Source organism: Emys orbicularis, chromosome 1 (assembly GCF_028017835.1).
Source record: "Emys orbicularis isolate rEmyOrb1 chromosome 1, rEmyOrb1.hap1, whole genome shotgun sequence".
In the NCBI taxonomy this organism is placed as follows: Eukaryota; Metazoa; Chordata; order Testudines; family Emydidae; genus Emys; species Emys orbicularis.
Window position 1 is genome coordinate 70,232,873 of NC_088683.1, and position 16,961 is coordinate 70,249,833.

At 42.6% G+C, this 16,961-nt stretch overlaps 1 protein-coding gene across 1 annotated transcript in view; it reads right to left on the minus strand.

The window, feature by feature from the left end:
* Nucleotides 1–16,961, minus strand: part of PTPRR (protein tyrosine phosphatase receptor type R) — a 195,208-nt gene that overhangs the window by 160,175 nt on the left and 18,072 nt on the right. The window lies entirely within an intron of this gene.

Genomic DNA, 16,961 nt, shown 5'->3' on the forward strand with positions numbered 1-16,961 from the left:
TTTTTAAAAGATTTTCCTTGGATGAATAAGTGAGCTATCCAAACAGAGAACATGAGAGTGGGCTAGATACACCATGCTTCAGTTTCACTCACTGCCTGTCAGCCTATGTAGTGACTCTGGTATTAGCTACTGAGTAGGTAACTTTCTCCCTTCCCATCCCCATTAGATATAGCACAATACAATACATTTTGGACTATATGTTGGTTGGCTAATCCGATGTACAGGACAAGAATTCCTTCTGGGTCGGGGAGGACTTCCACACCGCAGAGAGATAAAGTATTATTTTAACCAATAAAGTTCTATGGGTTGAGGAAGCACACTGCCATGGAGTGTAGCTGGACCCTTACCTTAGGCTGGCCAGGTTTCTCAGATCCAGCATTTATGGTCCAAATCAGAGACAGAGCACATGCACAAGCAGGGATTCAGAGCAGAGACCTGAACCAAGATCTCCCACATTCCCAGTGAGTGCCCTAACCACAAGGCTATTGACTATTCTGGTGTGAGTATCTGTCTCTCATTTTTTCATGAAAAATTTCAGAAGGTCTTGGTTTCACTCTGAAGTGAAACAAAAACAAAACCAGGTTTTGAAGCCTTGAAACTTTTCATAAAATGCAGTTCTTGTTTTCTAGCCAGCCCTACCCTCAAGTCCTGACTCCCACTTGCAGTGCAGAGCCCAATCATTAGGAGGACATGATGGTCTCCTCAGAAATTGACAATCAAACCAAGTGGAGAGGTGGTAAACAGAGAAATGAGAGAACACCAAAGGAAATGTAGAGTTGCATGTAGTCTGCCAAAAAAATGATTTTAGGGAGTATTTAGCGAGCAATGAGATTTCCTAAAGATAATACAGATGGAGAGGAAAGAAGAAGCCAAGGGCAGAGCAGAAGGGAAGTAAATTTTATTCCTGGTGAAAGTCTTAAGAGGTCCTGGATGTCGATTATATATGCAAAGAAGGAAAGCCAAGAGAACAAGCTGCTGGCCAGAAGAACCAGCCAAGGGCTTGTCTACATGGTGACAATGTGCTCTATGTGGGTGTGATTTTTAAAGTGCACTAACATATTGCTCATGGTCAGGTGTATACTCTACCAGTGCACTTTAACGCAGTGTTGTTTTAAACTGTACTATGTTTGAGTGCACTAGGGAATCTATAGTGCACACCAGTAGGGTCTCCCCAGACCAATTAATGCACAACATGTTGGCGTACTTTAGAAATCACACCCCTACAGAGCACATTACCTCGCTGTGTAGACAAACCCTAAAACCTCCCTTCAGTTAAGGCAGGGATGGGCAAACTTTTTGGCCTGAGGACCACATCTTGTATGGAAATTTTATGGCGGGCCATGAATGCTCACAAAATTGGGGGTTGGGGTGCAGGGCCAGAAATGAGGAGTTCAAGGGGCAGGAGGGGACTCCGGGCTGGGGCAGGGGATTGGGGTGCGGGGCGAAGGGGGGGAGAGGTAAAGGCTCTGGCTGGGGATGAGGGGTTTGGGGTGCAGGAGGGTGCTCCAGGCTGGGACTGAAGGGTTCTGAGGGCAGGAGGGGTTTAGGGCACGGGAGGAGGTCAGGGGTGCAGGCTCCGGGCGGCGCTTACCTCAAGCAGCTCCGGGAAGCAGCAACATGTCCCCACTCCAGCTCCTACGTGGAGGCATGGCCAGGCGGCTCTGCGTGCTGCCCCATCCGCAGGCACTGCCCCCACAGCTCCTGGAAGCAGCAGCATGTCTCCTCTCCGGCTCCTACATCCGCAGGCACTGCCCCTGCAGCTCCCATTGGCCGCAGTTCCTGGCCAATGGGAGCTGCAGAGCCAGCACTTGGGGCGGGAGCAGTGTGCAGAGCCCCTTGGCTGCCCCTATATGTAGGAGCTGGATGGGGGACATGCCGCTGCTTCCAGGAGCCGTGTGGAGCGGGGCAAGCCCCAGACCCACTCCCCGGCTGGAGCGGGGCAAACCCCTGACCCCAGTCCCTGGCGGGAGCTCGAGGGCTAGATTAAAAGGTTTGATGGGCCAGACACGGCCGACAGGCCGTAGTTTGCCCACCTGTGAGTTAAGGGCATCTTTAAAACTGAAGAAACTGCAGTTCTAATAATATGGCCAAACTGACAATGAGAAGTCAAAGATGGAGTCCCCTACAACAGAAGAGCAACGAAAGAAGAGAAAAATGACAAAGTAAATAAAGACAAGAGAAAAATATGTCTTTGCCAAACTCGGACAATCATATCTGACCAAAGGTAAGTAGGGTTGGTGACACAGACTAAATTACTGAGGCCAGGACAAGTTAGATGTTCTTTTTAAGTTTAGTAGCAGATACATATTTTTACAACATTTAGTTTTTCCAAAGGTCAAAGAGCTGTGTATTCAGAGTACCAGAGGTACTGTGGATTCCTCTCTTTCATTATTTTACATTTAACAAAAAAATGTCATTGCATTCTACACATATAAAAAGGTCTTATTGGAATAAGCCCTAACTATAGTGAGGTATACCATTCACATGGAATAATATATTTGGGAAATTTAGCCTTTTATCTTTTTTATAAGTTATCTGCAAACAGATAACAATATCCACCAATTAATTTGTTTGTTCAAAAATTGTCTGAATATTTTATGGAAACACTTCAATAAACTACTTAGTTTGGCTATTGCTTTGAATATTCCAAATTTGAGTTGTTTCCATTGGTCTGACAATTAGGGCCCTACCAAATTCATGGTCCATTCTGGTCATTTTCATGGTCATAGGATTTAAAAAATCATAAACGTCATTATTTTAGCTATTTAAATCTGAAATTTCAGTGTTGTAATTGTAGGGGTCCTGACCCAAAAAGGAGTTGGGGTGGGGAATCACAATATCATTTGGGGGAGGGGGTCATGGTATTGCCACCCTTATTTCTGCGTTGCCTTCAGGGCTGGGCAGCTGGAGAGCGGTGGGTGCAGGAGAGCGGTGGCTGCTGGCCAGGAGTCCAGCTCTGAAGGCAGAGCCACTGCCAGCAGCAGCGCAGAAGTAAGGATGGCATGGTATGGTATTGCCACCTTTACTTCTGCACTGCTGCCTGCAGAGCTGGGCCCTCAGTCAGCAGCCGCCACTCTCTGGCCACCAAGCTCTGAAGGCAGCAGCGCAGAAGTAAGGGTGGCACAGTATGGTATTGCCACCCTTATTTCTGTGCTGCTGCTGGTGGGGCGCTGCCTTCAGAGCTGGGTGCCCGGCCAACAGCTGCCACTCTTTGGTTGCCCAACTCTGAAGGCAGCACAGAAATAAGGGTGGCAATACCATGACCCCCCCCCTAAAATAACCTTGTGACCCCCCCTGCAACTCTCTTTTGGGTCAGGACCCCCAATTTGAGAAACACTGGTATCCCCCATGAAATATGTATAGTATAGGGTAAAAGCACACAAAAGACCAGATTTCCCCGGGGCGGTGTGGGGGTAGATCAGATTTCACAGTCCATGACACATTTTTCAGGGCCGTGAATTTGGTAGGGAGCTACTGATAATGTTTCTAATCCCTGATTGGTGGAGTTAAATGTCTAGAATCAGACTTCCCATGAAAAATATTTGTGATTACAAATTCATCATTGTTTGCTTTGTGAATATTCTACAATATTTGCATAAAATTCACTGTTTTGGTTATTCCTACCAATGGACTGAGATTCAAAGAAGGTAAACAGTTAAGTAGCGAGTTTGTTTAAAAGCTAAAACAAGGTTTGCTTTCTTCCTTTTGTGTGTGCGCACACAATAAAAATAAATTAAAAATAAAAACTGATCATAATAATAGTAATTGTTCTTTTTATTACCCTACATGAAATATTTGGAAGCTTTTTTGTTATACAGCATTTTGCTCACTAAAACTGATATCATACCACAATATCTGTTATAAGTAAAATGTGAATAATTTTCATTGACCGGATGAAGACAATAATGAAAATAAAAGTCCACAACTAAACTAGCAATGCTTTGCATGTATTTTTAGTACATCGCACCCACAGCCGTCTAAAATTAATTAGTGCTTAAATGAAAGTTGCCTGATAGACTACCAGACTCACTTTTTCTAATATTCACCCTGGCTTTCAATTAAGAATCAAAGAGCCAAGAACTGATGAGCAGGGATGTCATAAATGATTTATGGACATCCTACTTTTATGTAGGGTACATTTGTTATTCCACTTTATGCATCCATATGTTTTCTAATTCATTCATTATTGAAAGACTCATGTTGCAGTTATTTCATAAAAGGTTATATCCATTTTCAGAGAGTTTCTCAGCAATTACATTTGAAAGCTAAACATTCAATGACTACTTAAATTTAGCATATGGATTTCTAATATATCATGTATTGTAATATTACAAGTCTGTGCTTTTTAGTAAGATAAATTTAAAAAAAAAACAAAAAATAAAGAACAAAACCAGATAAGTAAACTTGGTGTATTGTATTTTCAAGTGAATGTTCCTTTGTCCTAAACAGAGGTAGGGATAATAGTTGGCAAGAGGTGTTCCTAATGCTGCTCATCCGTTTGCTAACTATTTATATTACAGCAATTGCTAGCAACCCCAACCAAAATTGCAGCCCTATTGTGATAGGTACGGTGCAAAGATATAGTAAGAGACAGCTCTTGGCCAAAGATCTTACAACCTAAATAGGCAAGATGGACACAGGGAAGGTTGGGGGGAAAAAAGAAAAAATGTTAAACAACTTATTAATTTGCCATTTAATTTGATTGCTTCTCTTTCCCACACCTGTACTGACCATCACTGAGACTAAGTAGGTAGATTCACATGTACTTATAGCACCATTCCCGAGTCAGCCTGTGAGAGGGTACAAGAGAACACTGCTTGCACATTACCTTCACCTTGAGACAAAGACTTTCCATTCTATACTGTTTCCAGGCTTAGTTTGCTAGATGAATGAAAGGTCCCTAAAAAATGAGGCAGTAATTTAGGCCATTCTGCTGCTGGCCCTAAATACCCATATTTTTGATAGCCTGTCAACTAAGAGCATCAGATAAACATAAATTGTGTAATACCTAAATTTGAAGCATCATTACCATGTGTGTATAGGTAATTATTAGCATTCAGAATTATGTTCTCATTTAGCCACTATGTTAGATACAGCATAAAATAAGGCACATTATTAGCAAATTGGACAAACAATGCATAACTGTATGAACACCACAGCACTACCAACCATAATAAAAATGTTCATTATTTCTGTGAAAGCGGGTTTTAAAATGAAGAACATTATTAATGTAATTAGCCCCAAGAAAGGGATAACCCCTTATTTTCAGCCACCAACACACGCTAACAGAAACAGGATAATGGGCAATCAGTGAAAAGAAATCCAGTAAATGACGTTGTGTAAATAAAACAAAAGCGTTTAGCACATTGTAAATGTTAAAATCTTTGTATTGTCCATGATCAGTCCTGCAGTGATGTACATGACCATTACCAAAGAAAATGCACATGTTCAGCTAAAGCTGCATAAAGCAGGTATTCCAATATTCTTCTTCAACAGCTGATAAAGGCTGAAAATGTAAAGTCTGCTTCAATTTGTATTTAAATAAACACAGCTATAATATACAATAACAGCCAGCCCCTACACTTTCTAATGCTTTTATATTATTATAAATGCTTCATGTGTAGCCACAATATTTTCCATGATGCTTTTACCACATACAGAACTAGAAGAATTTTATCAACTTGGTCCCAGACTCCCAAAGTATTTTCCGCCAGCTTATTATGGAGCAGAGCCAAATGAGAATTAGCTCCATTACAGACTGTCAGTCATGAATGACCTTCAAAGGAAGGGTAGCAGAAGGATAAAATAACATTGCTTAAGCACTTATAGGAACAAAATAAAGACAAAGGTTCAGTACCTCTACACATACCACCCTTGGGTACTCACCATTCCTTTAACCATTACACTCCTGCAGGGCTTTCAAAAAAGGTTTCAACGTGATAGCCATGTGATAGCTTTTAAACTCATTCAAGCTGTCCCTCTCAACAGTGCTCAATTTCAGAATCCAGTATTGTCATTTAAACACACTTTGGTCACATACAGTTTGGTCACTCTCCATTATGCCAAAGTGCAAAAATATTTGATCTTTAAGGAGTCAAAGGTTCATCCTCAAGATCCTCTTCTACCTCCTAATCTTTGGCTTCTACAACTCAAAATAGCAACATATTTTAAAATAAAATATTGTAGGTTAACAGCTTCATAATAAAGTGAGTACATGGGGTATTTTCTTTTTTAAAAAGCCATGCTAAAATTGTTACATTATTAACCTTTAAAAGATGACTAATTTGTCTGTGTGTGTATATATATCAATCATACAGTCATCTGTTGAGGGCCCTAGAGAAAACTATCTAAAGTGAAGAAACCAAGGGAATAGTGCAAGGGCTCAACTGCCAGATCCAAGAAAATGTTTACTGATAGGAAAACACGTGTTGTCTCGTCATCTGAATGCCCTTTCTCTGCCTTTTAAGTGGTGTTGTAAGGGAATTTGGGTTTTCACAAAGACAATTCTCTAAGGGCTCTAACAGACATGAATAAAAATCTCTATCTGTGCTTCCTCACTCTTCATTCCTCAAGTAGACCAGTGTGCCTTATATTTTTATTCAAGACCGATGGTATGGGGAGGGGCCTCATTATACTGAGTGCCTTTGGGGATCTCATTCACTTGTGAGTTAGGATTGTTGGGCACCTGTAGTGTGGATAGAATAATATGGAACCTCATACAGCAGAATGCTGCCTCCCTTACTCTGTTTTAGGGGGTAGTGGGGTCATCAGCTCTTGCAGGAGAAACACTAAACTCAGATCGTGGCAGATATAAGACCATTTGGCATATGCACTTGATTTATTCACCAAGGGTAAAAATCTGCCTCCACTGCCATGCAAGATCCCCTTTTACAGGGAAGCAGTGTGGTTTCAATCCACAAGGGATTTGGGAGGCCGGAAGCATGGGCCACACTAGACTCGGGCTCCTTAGGTGTAGCTTTGTAAGGGAGCAGACAAGGCAAAGGGAGGGGAAAGAAGACCTACCTCTTGTATTTACTCTTACAGCCAAATGTTCATCCTCAACCCAAATAGCTAGGGTAGGCACTAGGTAGATGCACAGGTGCAGGATGAAAGGCAATCTACTACCCCCTACCTTCCCAAAGACTACTGAAGCCCAATGGCTAAAATGGCTCTCTATACCACTTATATGCCCTGGCCATGAGTGCTAAGGAAGAAGACCCTGAAGTGCTAAACAGCAGATCCTCTGGCCCCTACAAAGCTGCACACAGGGAGCCCCAGTGCAGTGTGGGTCCATGATGCCCACCCCCTTTATGGACTTAGACCACCCTGCCCCCACTATATATACACATAGAGCTAGTAATTACAATCTAAACATCTATTTGTTGTTTTTTTACAGTTCACCTTTAAGAAAAAATTAAAAGGCAAAATTCAAAAGACAACCAGAGGACCAATCTTGAAGTCCTTACTCAGTTACCATTTAATTCATATTCATGAAAATCTCCAAGTAACTTCAATGGGAGTTTCCCTTAGTAAGAAATGAAGGAAAAGTGAGGAAGAACTTGGCAATTTCACACAAGATGCCGAGCTGAGCATTTAGAAAGAAAGAGATTACCACTTTTGTTTCAAATTGAGTTTTGCACAGAACAAACAGAAACTATACTCGGATTATTATGAGTGACCCTTTTCAGACTCCCAGCACTAAGCTAATCAGTTAAAGAATTTTGTGTTCTGGACTATCCCACCACTAGCCTCCTATTAACATTTTCCAAGAAAGGTGACAAAATAAAAATATATGTGCCCGGAGGAGGTTTTAGTGCACATTACTGCCTTAGAATCTTTTCTGACATCTTCCACAAAGACTGACAGCAAACACAATGCCATGATAATGGTTCAGCATGCAATTATCCCTGCTGAAGCACACAGAAGAAAGCAGAAAGCAAATGAGGACAACAAATGCAGACTCTCCAAACTTCTTTGTGCAAATAAATCCAGAAAGACAGAGCTGGAAAGGAGCTGGAGGCTATTAAGGGCTACTTGTAAAGCATGCTGCAGATATGTTATGCCTAGTACAATTACTCAAGAAAAGGATAAGTAATGGGGAACATTAATCTTTTATTAGAGGGTGGACTTAGGGTTTGAGGGCAAAATGTTTTGAAGGATTCATGAGAGAGAAAGTATTCAGGCCCAAGGCAGAAAGATGTAAGTGGACACACCAGGAAAGTGGTTACAATCACATGAATGGACGTGATTGATAAAATTGTCCTCTTTCTTACTGTATGACTAACATGTACTGCTCATTAGCAATTCAGCACTGTAATAATGAAGAGATCTCAGAACTTCACTATGGATCAGTGCAATACTTGTCTGACACATTAAACAAACAAAGGACAAGAACATGATCTAAAAAATGAAAGATCCATTTTCCTCAGATGGACCCATCTAATTTCTTTCAGCATTCACAAATCTGAGCCCTCAAAAGGCCTCTTCAAGAAGTCATTGTTGTGATGCAATATTTTATTTATTACCCCTTCACTCTCCATGGTGCCACTTTTCTTAAGCTTGCAATATCAGGACTCAGATGTTAAGTGACATCAGATTTTCTGTCATGCTTTACAGGCTAACGCTTAGCTTCTTGCCCCACAGTTGGCCACGCTGCCAGTTTATGGATGACTAGTTCTCCGGGGCACCATTGCATTTTACCTTCTTTTTCATTCTACATATTAGTAGGTTTTAACCCTCTGAGGAAAGTTCTGCCCCTTCTTTACAGGGTTCTTAGAGTCAGTGGACTTGGTGCACTTTGCTGAATGGGGGTGCAGGATATGGGGAACTCCCCAGCCTGGGGGGGGGGGTAGTGTTGCCAACTCGCATTATTTGATTGTGAGCCAAAGGATTTTGCTGCCTGTCGGAGGAGCTGTCACAATGATGCAAAAAGCTCCTCTGATCCTATGATTTTCAAGGCTGGGCAAAGCTCTGTGTGAGAGCCTCAGGGCTAAGGACACAGACCTGCCCTGGCTTCACATATGGCCCTACAGCAGAGAGAGGGCCCTGGAGGAGCTGGAGGCAGGGAGTAAGGGAATTGGTGCTGCTGGGTTCCAAGCAGAGAGGCCTAGAGCAGCAGGAGGCAGAGAAATGTTGCTGCTGACTCAAGACAGTAATAGGAAATGGATGGCATTTTCCCTATCCTAGGGGTGAGGAGATAGTATATGGAGTCTCCACTTGAGCAGCCTGGGGAAGGTGGTGCATTAAAAGTTGACCTTTCAACCTGGAATTAGCACACACACACACATTGGCAGAGGATTAGAGGTGAGATAAGTAAAAAGAAACTAAAAACAATTTGATTTTTCCAAAATCATGATGGAAGGAGGGGGGAACCTCAACTTCTGAGGGTCTGACTCATGATTTTTGATCTCTTCAGGTTGGCAATACTGTACATATTGCAGTTGCACTCAAAATGCCCAGCTGGAATCAGGATCTCATTGTGCTAGGTGCTGTACACACACAAAGACACTATTAATGCCTTAAAGAGCTTACAGTCTAATTTAGGATGAGATGTGACAAGGGAATGGGACAAACATGGAGCGGGAAGAGAGGAAGGAAGGTGTCCGTACCCATCTCCATATTTTCACACATTCTGTAATAAACATGCTGGCTCATTATTTGGTATCTTCCCTCATCCCTGAACCAGCTGGAGGGAAAGGGATTGGCCAGCTCTGTGTTAACCAGTTCAATGTCTTGCCAGGAGAGAACTCCACAACGCCTAGAGAGCAGCAAAAGGAAGTAGCAAAGGGAATTAGGATGGGGAGAGAGAGAGCCAGATACTGCTTATGAGAAGCAGCAGCAGGCCAGGGACCCAACAGTAGCAGGAGAATACTGGGGAGCAGCCTGCAAACAGGAGAAGGAAGTGTCTTGGACAGCCAGAAGATGCTGGAACAGCCTGTTGGCAGAAGCCATTATTGGAGTACTTTACTGGGACTCATCAAGGTGTTAGAACATGTAGGGCCTAGATGCTGAAACACTTGCAATTCTAGCCCTTGGATAACAGTACACCTGCCACAATACCACAAACTTGGAGCTGCTTGAGGGAAAATGGTAAGTGTTTTCTGGTAACATTTCAAAATAAAACAAGCCTTTTTTTTAATTTCAGAGAAATTATCTGAGTTTGTTAATGGGAAAAGTTCACTCAATGAAATTTTTCCACAAAAAATGTTTCGGAGGGGGTGGGGGTGGGGTGGGGTGGGGGTGGGGAAAAGGCCTTTAAAAAAAGAAAATAAAAAAAAAGTTTACACAAAATGTTTTCAGGCAGCTCTACACATAGTCTATCAGAACAAAGGCTTGTTACCACAGCACTCCAGCATCCCCACTGAGTGGGGACAATTACAGGTCCAAATCATTGACAAATGTTGTTGCTGGGCTCCCCCCGGACCTAACCCTTTTGTCTGGCTGATTTCCTGCAGGTATACCAGCAAAAGTGGGACTCAATGAGGTATTTGAAGGAGGAGAGTGTAGTAGCCTTATAGACTAGTTCAGAGGGAGCATTCCATGTAGAAGAAGGGATGACTTGGAAGAAGGGATGAAGAATTAGAAAAGCAGGCATCATTAGCAGAGCGGATGTGGTGGGGAAATGCAATAAGACACAAGAGCGTATAAGTAGGGAGGAGCAGAGCTATAAAGGGCCTTGACGGTCAGGGCAAGAAGCCTGAGCTTGATGCAGTGGGAAATGGGGAACCAATAGAAGCATTCAGAGGGTGCATGTGCTTATGAGGTATGGGCAGATCAACAAGCAAGGAAAGAAGATTTCAACAACTGAATTTTGTATGCATTGACATGAGGGCAACATGGTATTGGGGTTGACCAGCGGGGAGGCAGTGACAGTAATTGTGAGAGGAGGCTGGAATAATGGACAGCGCAGCTCCACTATGGCTCCACAGCTTCATGGAAGGATTCCATCTCAAACCTCCCACCTATGGGAGCTGTGCATTATGGAGAGAGGATGTCCAGATTTCCACACCCACCTCAAAAGTTTGGCCAGACCACAGCTCTTCCTGGTTCTCAAATGCCCTAAGAGGTAGGAGACTCAATTGCTGATGACAAAACACACTTGATGGCATGGAAAAGCTACAGCACAAGGAGTTTAATTCTTTCAGCCCAGCACCAAAAACTATGGCTTGGGGCAGAGATCCTCTCTCACCAGTTATAGAGGTTGCCATATTGCTGTAGAACTATTCCAGATTATAAGCAGCTGGCAAACCCAAACGGCCTTCAATTTATTCCAGCATCCAGCACACTCCACAGAGAGTTAGCAGCCTTTTTCCTCAGTGAGGATTAAGCATACCTGCAATGGAATTCAGAGCCAGAGAGATGAGGACTAAGCGAACAGTGCTCCAGGCTCCTGTACTAACTTGAGTCCAGTCACACAAAAGGAATTCTTGGACACATAATTGGAACTTTGAGCTGCCGCCTGTGAGTCTACAAAATGCAAGTGACACATACAAACACACTGCTATCTTTTTCTTGGAAGTGGGGAGAGAAGCATGAGAACAGGAGATAAGGAAATTCCCAGCAATCTTACCTGCCCCTGTGTAACCCACACACCTTCTGGGTGTGGTGTTGTGTCCCATCTAGTGGCACCAAGACCACTTAGAGAGAATTAAATGAGTCTGCTCTACAGCTTTAGCTAACAGCCAGTTGGCTTTTAGCTCATGCAGTAGAGGCTCATGCACTAAGCTCCAGAGGTCCCCAGTTCAATCCTGCCCGCCGACGACCGGGGTCTGTCAGCGTTACAAGTGGGAAGTCTCTCAAGCTCGGGACGCACTTCCTCAGCTAGAGGAAGTATGTAACTCACACACCTTCTGGGTGTGGTGTTGTGTCCCAGCTAGTGGCACCAAGACCACTTAGAGAGAATTAAATGAGTCTGCTCTACAGCCTTAGCGAATAGTCACTTGGCTTTTAGCTCATGCAGTAGAGGCTCATGCACTAAGTTCCAAAGGCCCCTGGTTCAATCCCACCAACGACCCGGGTCTGTTGGCATTACACCTGCAAAGACAAACAGAAAGGGAAACTAAAGTCTACAGGTAAGTCACTGATATGAAGGCTGATTTTTATCTAACACTGGTGTTAATTGGGAATAACTCCAATAAAGTCAGTGGAGGTGAGTTACACTGATGTAAAATGAAAGCAATTAAGAGGAGATTCATGCTCATTGAATCTATTATTTTGTAAGGTACATGACTTTACAGTGATGAGCATGGTACAAATTAAGGGTCAGACAGATTTTGGCATTTGTGAATAAGGTGTGCAAGAGATGAAGAAGGAAAGGAAAGAGTGAATGCAATGACCACATGCATTAGCTTTTCACCTCCTGAAACCTGAAGGCAAAAAACTTGGTAGGAAACAAGTGAAAATGCATCTGATAGTCTCAGCTCAATCTCTAGAGGACATTTATCGGCATCACAAAACCAATCAACCACCACAATGCATTTGTAAGTCAGTCTGGGAGAGACTTAAGACTGAATAAGCAATTGCCCTTTCAAGTTGAGGAACCAACAACATAGCTAAAGGCTGGAACAAAAAAGGTCAGCAAGTGCAATACAGCAAATGTTTCTGTTTGCCCTAAATGATCAAAACCCAAAAGACACAACAAGCAGCAAATGCTGGTTATAGACAGAAAGGGAATGTTAGAGTTAACAAGCTTTGGCACAGCTCTGAGAAGACCCCTGTAGGCCCCCGGCTAACCTGACTAATCAATGCTATTAGTCCTTCACTTTTTCTTCCAAGTTCCCCCAAAACAGGGTTTAAATTACTCAGAAGTGTGCCAGACAGCCGCATCTTTAATAATAAATAAGTGTTTATCCATGTACTATTTCTGCCTTCTGTGTACTGCATTGACCCTGGTGGCACTCACCTTGAGCATATACTTTACACATGCAAAACTCTGAATAATTGCATCTCAGTTTGGAGACGCAAGAGTGAAATGAACAAACTCTCACACAAACCCTGAAAATATGCATTTTATTTGATAAATAAATAGCTTTTCCAGTTACAAAATAAACCCTAGTGAATAGGGCACTTAAAATATAGTCCTATGAGAAACAAGTAATCCCTTACATAAAACCATCAATCAGCTATTCTCATGTGTTTTCTGGTATTGCTTAAAGGAACATAAGGCCTAATAGTCAGACTAAGTCTGTGAGGCGTAGTTATACAACAGCCAAAGCCCCTGTAAAAGCTCTTGTTTTGCCCCTATTGTTCCTTAAAAACAAACAAAAACACTAGAAGCATAAGATAAGGCAAGCATTTTCCTGTGATAGAAAGCCTCAAGTTATATAACATTTACCCCTGGAAAATAGATGCCTCCTCTTCCTTCCCCAGATAAACATGCACAGCAATTTCCCCAGGTTCATTACAAAGATAACTCATGAATGCAACTCCTTTATTGAAGGAGTCCCAAAACAACTCTTTTGCACACAGAATTCTTGGCTTCACAACATGCTTCAAGGAATCAGCTGTATGTGGGTGAAACGCTGTTTGTTAGAGGGTCTTTTTCTAACATAGAATTTCACCTTCTAATAATTCTACATTCCTGGTACAGTCAGTCTTCTTCTCTGCCCCTACTATGCAGAAAATGGAATTTAAACTGCTGAAATTTTAATTTTGTTCCTTCTCCTCTGCAATAAGCGGTGACCGTACAGATTTAGTTAAAAAATAACCCCCCTTTCCAAGCTTTCCTACTAAATCACAACATGCATTAGGCAAGTAACTGGATTACAGGAAGCATTAACACTAGCAATTGCCCTTTCAAGTTGAGGAACCACAACATAGCTAAAGGCTGGAACAAAAAAGGTCAGCGAGTGCAATACAGCAAATGTTTCTGTTTGCCCTAAATGATCAAAACCCAAAAGACACAACAAGCAGCAAATGCTGGTTAGAGAAGAGACAGAAAGGGAATGCCATAAATGCATTCAAAACAAACCAAATCCTTTTCAAATGTCATTAATGCAGAAATTCATTTAGCATTAAATTCACAGGAGAAAACTCAGATGTGAAAAACCCTGCAAATAGCAGATGTCTGATTGAATTCCAACAGGCACTTTGCAATGGAAGCGTTGCCTGATGGTGGAAGGCATCCGCCAGGAAAATTCTTACAGTGTGATTAAGCTTATTTGGATATTAAATCTCTCAGCACTTCTATAGAAAGAGATATACTGTTCTGACTACCTCATGCTAAAAGACAATATTAAAATAACAGTCTCAGACACTCCCACAGAAAGCTTAGTGAAGGCTATCTTAGCAAAGGCTGCTCAAATCACACTGTTGTGTCTAGAGCACAAATGGTTCTCGGTCAGAACAGAAGGTCTCAGAACAGTGGTAGATTCTTCATAGCACAAATGCAGCAGCAAGGCTCTGAACTAAGGTCACTTAATGTACATTTAATAGGACAGTTATATAAGAACTGCCAACTGAAAACCTGTGTTATTCAGGTTTTAAAGTGACTAGGAGGCCATCCATTTGAAAACATAGGGTTCCCTCTGATCATTCTGTGTGGTCTCTCCATCCTGATGTGAGACTTGTGTGTCTCCCAGAATTCATACAAGTTCCCCATAATGTTCTATCACCTTTTAAGATGAATGGTACTATACATACCATGCATATGGGGCTTAATTTGCTTACACCTGCATGGACAGCTGTATCCATGTGGGGGATTCACCTTCAGAGGACGACAAGCAGTGCTGCCAAGCATCTGCTAGTTTGGGGGGTGGGGGGGAGAAAGAAGCCTTAATTCGCAGCTAGACTTTATGGGAAACCTGCTGGCTGAGGACACACTGAAACAATATATCCATCAGCTGGCCTGGCTACTCCTCCTACCTGACCAGCACCACTCCCTATTGGAACTGCACTAACAGTTGACATTCCTCCAGTGAAGTGAAGTTGTCAGCACTTGGAACTGCTCAAGCCCACTTCTATGTGCAAACTGGCATAACCCCAGGCTGACTCTTGTCCACTGCATATGTTACATACCTAGCACCAAACTGGAGTTGCATAGGATGCAAATCAACATAGAATCTGGTCCTTAAATGCGAATTCTCTGGAAATATATTAATAGCAATTGATGGTTTAAAATCTAAAACTCTTCATATATGGAGATTAGCCCCTTCTGGTTCTCTTCTTCATCTTCTGTGATTCCAGCAGCTACCTGCATTCCATTTACCTCAACGAAATATGAGCAAATACTTGGTACATTCATCAGCAAAACAACCCATATGCACCTGGAATGTCTAGCAGGAGTCCAATAGCCAACGCCTAGCCAGGAATCTTCATTTTGAAACAGTCTCTGTGCTAAGATGCCAGCATACTGTACAACAGGGTGACTTATAAAAATGCTTGTGTTTTTTAATCTAGAATCTTTCATAAAAGAGTATTGCAAAACAATTTACAGAATTAGTCATATACTGGTTGTTACCATTAGTCATACAGTTATAGCTGAATCTTATTAATTCACACTAATGACCAGGAGACCCACTGTGAATTGCTGAATTTTGTAAATTAGAAAATAAAGAGAAAATCTAGTTGCTTCCTCCTTGGTCAGACAGGGGAATCTATGTCCTAGGTCTCATTCGGTTTTACTGTATGGGGGTGGATGACAGAACAGTGGTAGCTCCTGCTGGTAGCTCCTGCAATGTGTGCAGCAGCCCCTATGTATGCCATGGAGAACAGCTCCACAAAAAGTATTTCCACACCTAAAAATGGAGCGGGAGGGGAGGAGTGGGGTGAACTTGGTGGATCAGTGACTACATGGCTCCATGGGCAATATGGGAGGGAGCAGCAGCTTAGGGACTATTCCATCCTGTGACAGTCACTGAGCTGTTTCATTGGCACTTTGCTATCTAAGGCTTCTTTCTCCCCAGCCTAGCTCCCGTGGAAATCCCCAGCAGATGGCTCAGTAATCCAGAGAAAAAGATTGCTAACTTGCCACTGAGAAAAGTTTTCCACAGCTCCTATCACCTTGCCAGGGGAAGGAGTTTCTTTTTAGCTCTCCTAGTAAAGCTGCTGCCTGTCAAAGGTTGCATGCTTGGGTCTCCAATTAAGCAGTGCATGCTGCTTCATCTACAGGACAGAGGACTACCCCAGTTAAATGCTACTCAGGAGTTCCTGACTGCTACATAAGAGACATGAGAGTTCTAACATAGCTGCTTTACCATAATTATGGAATTATGCAACACATCATAGAAGTGATGGAAAAGACCTGTTAGATCATCCATCCATCTCCCTGACTATGAAGGATTATTCCCTAAAGTACATTTTTAGTGCTTTTTTCACATTAATTTTAAAACCCATCCAGCAATGGGGGTTCTACCACTTTGCTTGACAGTGCAAATTCAAAGAGAGCAGCACAGAGAAAGGTATTCAAGACACCTGAAGCAAAGACAAGTTCCCTAACTACCTAGGGCCAAATTCTGCCTGTCTGGTTATCTGCCTATCACACACATCATGACAGGGCTTACTGAATGGGAGTGTCACGGGGTGCTCTCTCAGCTACTCAGTATGTTGTGCTGCCTAGTCTGTTTCTATCTCCTCACAGTCATTAATATGCCAAGGATGTTCTCCTTTCCCCAGGTGTATTTTTTGTTCCTCCACTCTTTTACCCACAGAACATAACACAGACATCTTAGAGTGGGCGCATTTCACACAGCCTCCCTCTTCAATACAGCTCGCCTTCTGAACTCCTCCTAGCTTCCTGTTGTGACTACCGGTACTTATATCTTCCCAATTACATCATTAGCCCAGTAATTACCACTCTGGTGCTCATAATGCCCCAACAGAAAGTGCTTAATTGATGCTGCAGCAAGCTCATTGATCAGGGTGCTGCTACCACTCTATCACAGGGAGTTTTACTTGAATGAGGAGGCCAAAGTGAGGGCTGCAAGTGGCATAGCTCATGCAGTAGAAATATGAACTTTGGATAC